General features: G+C 38.8%; 1 pseudogene; it reads left to right on the top strand.

The window, feature by feature from the left end:
* The first annotated feature begins 1,311 nt into the window (after positions 1-1,311).
* Positions 1,312-5,672, top strand: part of LOC136136901 (protein Z-dependent protease inhibitor-like) — a 23,328-nt pseudogene continuing 18,967 nt past the window's right edge.

The following is a 5,672-nucleotide window of genomic DNA, read 5'->3' as shown; positions in this document are numbered from 1 at the left end:
TTTTCATTCTGCAGTTCTTTCTGCCTCCTATCTCAGTGGAAGGTCTTCTCAGATGTCTTTGAAAGTTTCAGGTTGCATCTCCCTCATATATCTTGGCACTTATGTAGAGAGTGATATATGTTTTTTTTTGCAGAACTTCTTCTGCTGAAATGAGTTCTAATATTTTATTTGCTTCAGTCACCATCTTTCCCTTCCTCCGGCCATGGATTATTCTGCTTCAGCCATACACAGTGGACTACTTGGGGTTCACACATTCATCATATAATTTCACACCTCCATACCTTTGCATGTGCTGCCCCCCTACTTAGAATTCCTTTTCCTTAGAGCCACAGACATAGAAAACAAACTTACGGTTGCCAAAGGGGGAAGGGGGGTGGGATGGATAAATTAGGAATTTGGGATTAACATATACACTCTACTGTATATAAAATAGATAACCAACAAGGGCCTACTATATGGCACAGAGAAATATACTAAATATTTTGTAATAACCTATAAGAGAAAAGAATCTGAAAAAGTATATATAAAACTGAATATATATATATATATATATATATATATATATATATATATAACTGAGTCACTTTGCTGTACACCTGAAATGAATACAACATTGTAAATCAACTATACTTCAATTTAAAAACATTTTTTAAAGAATTACTTTTCTTCACTTCATTTAGCTATCACCAGTGATGGTCTCTCAAAACTCAAGTCGTGTCACTTCTTCCCAGAAATCTTCCTTGACTCTCCCATTGTGCTCCCCTAGCAGCCTGTAAATACCACATAAAACCAATATTTCCTGAGCACTTATTAAGAGCTAAGCATTGGGTTGAGCACATAACCTCTATTAATTCATTTAATCCTCATGACAATCTTATGTTGAAAGAACTGTTAGTTAGAATCCTTTTACAGACAAGAGGAAGAGATGACGAAACATTAAGGAACATGCCCCAGGCCAAGCTGGTGGTGAGGTCCAAATTCAAGTGCAGGTCTGTCTGACTTCAAAGCCTGTCCTCTTTAGCAATAGATTATTTTACCTTTTCTAATAATTAAGGTATATGTGCTGATATACTTTAATTATGGGAATGCTTTCCTGGCTCTTCCATTAATTTGAAAGTTCCTTGGGGTCAGAGCTAAAATCTTACTGCAGCATATACTAGTCAACTGCCTGGCTTAGATCAAGGGCTCAACACAAAGAGCTGTTGAATAACTAAGAGTGGAGGTCTCTGTTCTGTCACTTTCTGTGTTCAGTTTACATTAGAGTACGTCTTTTCTCAGTAAAACTGAAACTCAACTTCACCAGGTCAAACCATGCCATATGCTAGTGAGGAAAAGCAGAAGGAATCCGAGGCAACTGCCATATTGGCAGCTCTGAGTCGAGTGAACAGGAAAAACAATGTGTAAGTGCCCATGGATGCCAAGCTCCAGGGATGAATTAGTTTGTGCAGCTGGGAGTCGGTGGCAGCCAGCCCACCAATTTCACACAGGAAGCAATCATCAATAGAGGAACACAGACAAAGGGCAGGAGAAAGATACCCTGTGAAACCAAAAACGGATTGAGAGAAATCCACGTTAAGTCCAAATAAAGAACAAGATGGTGTAGACAAGATTAAATGTAGTGTCTATTTCAGTAGTGACCTTACAGGACTGACTACAGGATGTGCCTGAGCATTTGCGGTAATCAAATCACCTATAGTTAGGACTTAGTAGTGACTCCCAGAGAAACAGAGATCCAAGATTTGCTTAGAGAATTGTACCAAGGAAAGAAAGGATCTGCACTCATGTAAATAACTATGTGGTAGTTTTCTAGGCAGTTTTGAATCCCAAGCTCACTTATTTAAGAATGAATGGGAGTGTATGAAAGCAAATATGTGGCATAATTAAACAGATAAGGTAATGAATGAACAGTCCTACTGAAAGTAACAGACTAGGAGTTGGAATGAGAAAAAAATATGATTGTGGATGAGATCTGTGATGAGGAGAGAGTTAGGTATTTTCCAGGAATTTTGAATGTAGCAATTTTAGGGGGTCATGTGTTATATACATAGCTAGAGAAGTCATACAAGTGTAACAAACAGGGAAGAAGAGTTATGTAGTTAGGTAAGGTTGAAAGGTGACCACAGAATGGGTTTCAGATGAGACAAAAGGGAGAGTATAAATGAATGTGTATTTCAAGTTTTGAAATTAAGAAGAAAATATAAAATTATTGGGAATAAACAACATCAGCAAGAGAAAAGTGAAGAAAATCAGGAAACTATTTCTTTTTGGATATCAAAACCATGGAGATAAAAACCTGGCTTCAAAAGGAGGAATTTCAGTAAAAGAAAAGGGAGCAGGAGAGTTTTTGGAAAATGAATGAAAGGGGCAAAAACTAAAATGATAAAAATAAAACAGCAGCCCACTGTAGAAAACCTAAACTCCAAATCTATAGAAAGAGAGCAGTGATACTAAGCTTGAGACAGCAAAGTACAAAAGAAAGGGGGCCACTCAAAGCAGAGCCAAAAAGATTAAATAAAATGTGAAGAGTACAAATATGGAGAAAATGTGCCTTCAAGTTGGACATGTAAATAGTTGGGATTTAAGTTGGGATTTAAATAGTGCACATGAACAGAGCCCAAAAGGAGAAAAGAAGAGTCAATGTTTCAGAATGAGAAAAAACATTGAAAAGACAGTGCTTTAGGGGCTCTCCATACAGATCGGTCTAGGAATACAGGTATATAGGGTATAGTGGTTAATGAAAGTTTGAAAATTATGTCATTTCTCGTCAAATTATGGCTTTGAATTGTAGGAAAAGAGCTAGTATATAAAATATTACTGCCCCAAAAGAAACGGGAAAGAGGACAATCATGGAAGGAAATTATACTTATCCTATAAACCAGTGGATCTCCATGGCAGCATGTTAGAATCCTATGGGAGCTTTTTTTAACTGTACCTGTCTAGACCCTGGCTCCAGATATTCTAAATTAATTTGTTTGGGGTGGGGTCTCAGCATCAGCATTTTTAAAAGCCCCCTTCAGGGGAATCCACTATGGGGTCAAGGTTGAAACCACTGCTACGTGCCCATGAGTCACTTGATGGTAAGAAGGAATTGCATCTGTGTTAGCTAGGAAACATGAAAGGTGACTGTCTGCAATATAAGATTTAGGATCAATCTGTAAGAGAAGTCTAATTGAAGAATGCTTATTTATATAAAGCTATTTACCATGTAGAATGACAAATCTAAAAGAGAATCAATAGAGGACATATATATGCGTAAACAAAAATAAGTGAAATTTAAAGTTGAAAAATATCTAAAATAAAAAACTGAGAAATTTGGCAGGGATATTTAAGGAACCAGCAAATCTTCTTAGAATATGAAGATATTTACAATAAAGTGAAAGGAATAAGCAAAGAGAAAGAAGACTATGATCTTATAGAAATGATGTGATTTATGTCTTTGCCTCCCCAGTAGATAGAGCAGGGCCTGGCATGAAATTGGAATTCATAAATTTTGCTGAGTAAAGGAAATCTGTGTAAGGGTAGGCATGAGAAAACTGGGTAGGAATCAGGGAGGCAGTGTAATGGATAATGAAAAGCAATGAACTGGCAGTCAGTGCTGGGTTCCACCCACCAGCGGGTCGTTATGTGAGAGGACAAATCAGTACATCTCTGTGGCTTACTGTTGGACTATGTGGGCTCAAAGCTCATCTAGCTCTGAAAGTTTATGACCATATCGTAGCTTGAAAAATAAATAGGCCATCAACGGGAAAAGAGAAGTCAAAAACCTTAAAAAAGCAAAATGGAGTGTGCCAGATGCACATCATAGAATTCATAGATAGATAAACTGAAGGTGAGGAAATGAAAGCCAAAACACCAAAAACAGGAGTAAATAAAAGGAGTTTAGAGGTGCACTAAGATGTAAGCTCCCTGAGGGCAGGGGCTTTGTCCACCTTGCTTCTCACTCTGTCCCCATTACCTAGAACAATGGTTGGCTCATAATGGGTGTTGACTTGACTGGAAAGATGGGCAATGCCAGATTGTTATAGAGATCCAAACAGGGCACTGATCTGGAAAGTGTCATGGAGGAGATGGTCAAAAGAAAAAGATGTCCAATAAGCACAAAGTATTCACAAGTCATCAACATCATGTATCTGTATGATTGATACCTTACATGGGGATTGCCATCAACTTACCTTACTGCATAACCCGTGCAGTAAGTGCACCAGGACATGGGCCACATGAAACATTGGCTTGAAGCTAAGTGTGGTGATGGAATTAATTCAGATATTGAAAGGACTTTAAAGCAGTACAGTACTTGCCAAGTTCGTTTTTTTTTTCTTCAGCCAAAAGCATGTGCTTTTCCACAGAAGAACACCAAGGGGCCTTGATCATGAATCCATTTTTGTATTGCAGGACCATTCCTGAGGGAATACCTCAATTATACTAAAAACCTTCCCCAAATAACTCCAATGTCTTCAAGGTTTAGCCCCAATTATTTTTTCTTCCAAGTAAAGCAGGTCCTCTAATTTACAACTCACAGCTTTCCAAAGAGTAGGAACTTTAACAAGGTGTCTACATTTACCTATCTTAAGTTCAAAGACTATATGGACTTACTTAAGCTTCCCTGTCTCATTTCATCACCCACAAATCAAGAGCTTGGATACAATAATGAGGTAAACCAAACCAGAGGTCCACAGGCATTGTCAGAGGATGCTGGCCAATAAGTTGGGCCAAGTTTTCCAGGGTTCAACATGGCATTCCTTTCATCCAGCAGCCAACACATTTGCATTGAACACCTGGATTGGACACTGTACTAGGTGCTAGAAAGATTCATAAGTCAAAGTGTCTCCCCAGAAGGCTTTATGGTCTAGTGGGAGAGACAGACAAGTCCACATCTAAACAGGAAGGGAAAAGAAAGAGAACTGATATTTGTTAAATATCTGCTGGAGGCCAGGTACTGTGATACAGGCATCATCTTCTCTTCTTTATTTAATCCTACAGTCTCTTTTACAGACAAGAAAACCGAGGTTCAAAGAGGGTATTTACTTAACCCAAAGTCACAAACCTGAGTGTAGCATAATACAATGGGCATCCAGAGCTTTTTCTCCTTGAAAATCCATTCTCTCGTCCCTCTACCATACTCAAATGCAATTTTCAAAAAGTGAAAATAACAGTGGTGATAAATGCTATACTAATAGTAGTTTGAACAAAGGGCTATGGGAGTGCAAAGGGCACAGTAAAACTGTGACTAGGAGAGGAAGGGGGTCAGAGAATGCATCACCGAGGATGTGACATTTGAGCTGGGCCATGTTAAACAGCTGGAGTTAGTCCTGCTGGATTACTAATGTGTTGATTTTTTGACTACACCTCTTGGGCACTTACCAGAGCCACAAAGTGAAGGAAGCAATAATTCTTCTCTGGTCACCAAAACTGCTGAAATGCAGTCACCTGCTATTTCTACACCCACTGGTTTCACACAGAGAGTTTCTCAAATAGGGTTACAGTTAGAGGATGTTAGCTTAGGGAGTAGCAGGTGTGTGGATGGAGAGGGATGTGGGCCATGTCTGTTGGGAAGGGGAGAGTCATGGTGTTTTGAGCCCCTCTTGTTTGTATGCTGGGACTAGAGGTACCAAGAATAGATAAATGGAAGCTCCAAAGAGGATCTGCAAAGGCACATGGTACAATTTTCGTCT

The sequence above is a fragment of the Phocoena phocoena genome, chromosome 17, assembly GCF_963924675.1.
Source record: "Phocoena phocoena chromosome 17, mPhoPho1.1, whole genome shotgun sequence".
NCBI lineage: Eukaryota > Metazoa > Chordata > Mammalia > Artiodactyla > Phocoenidae > Phocoena > Phocoena phocoena.
The sequence above is the reverse complement of the archived record's forward strand: the minus strand, read 5'-3'. Positions and strand labels throughout refer to the sequence as shown.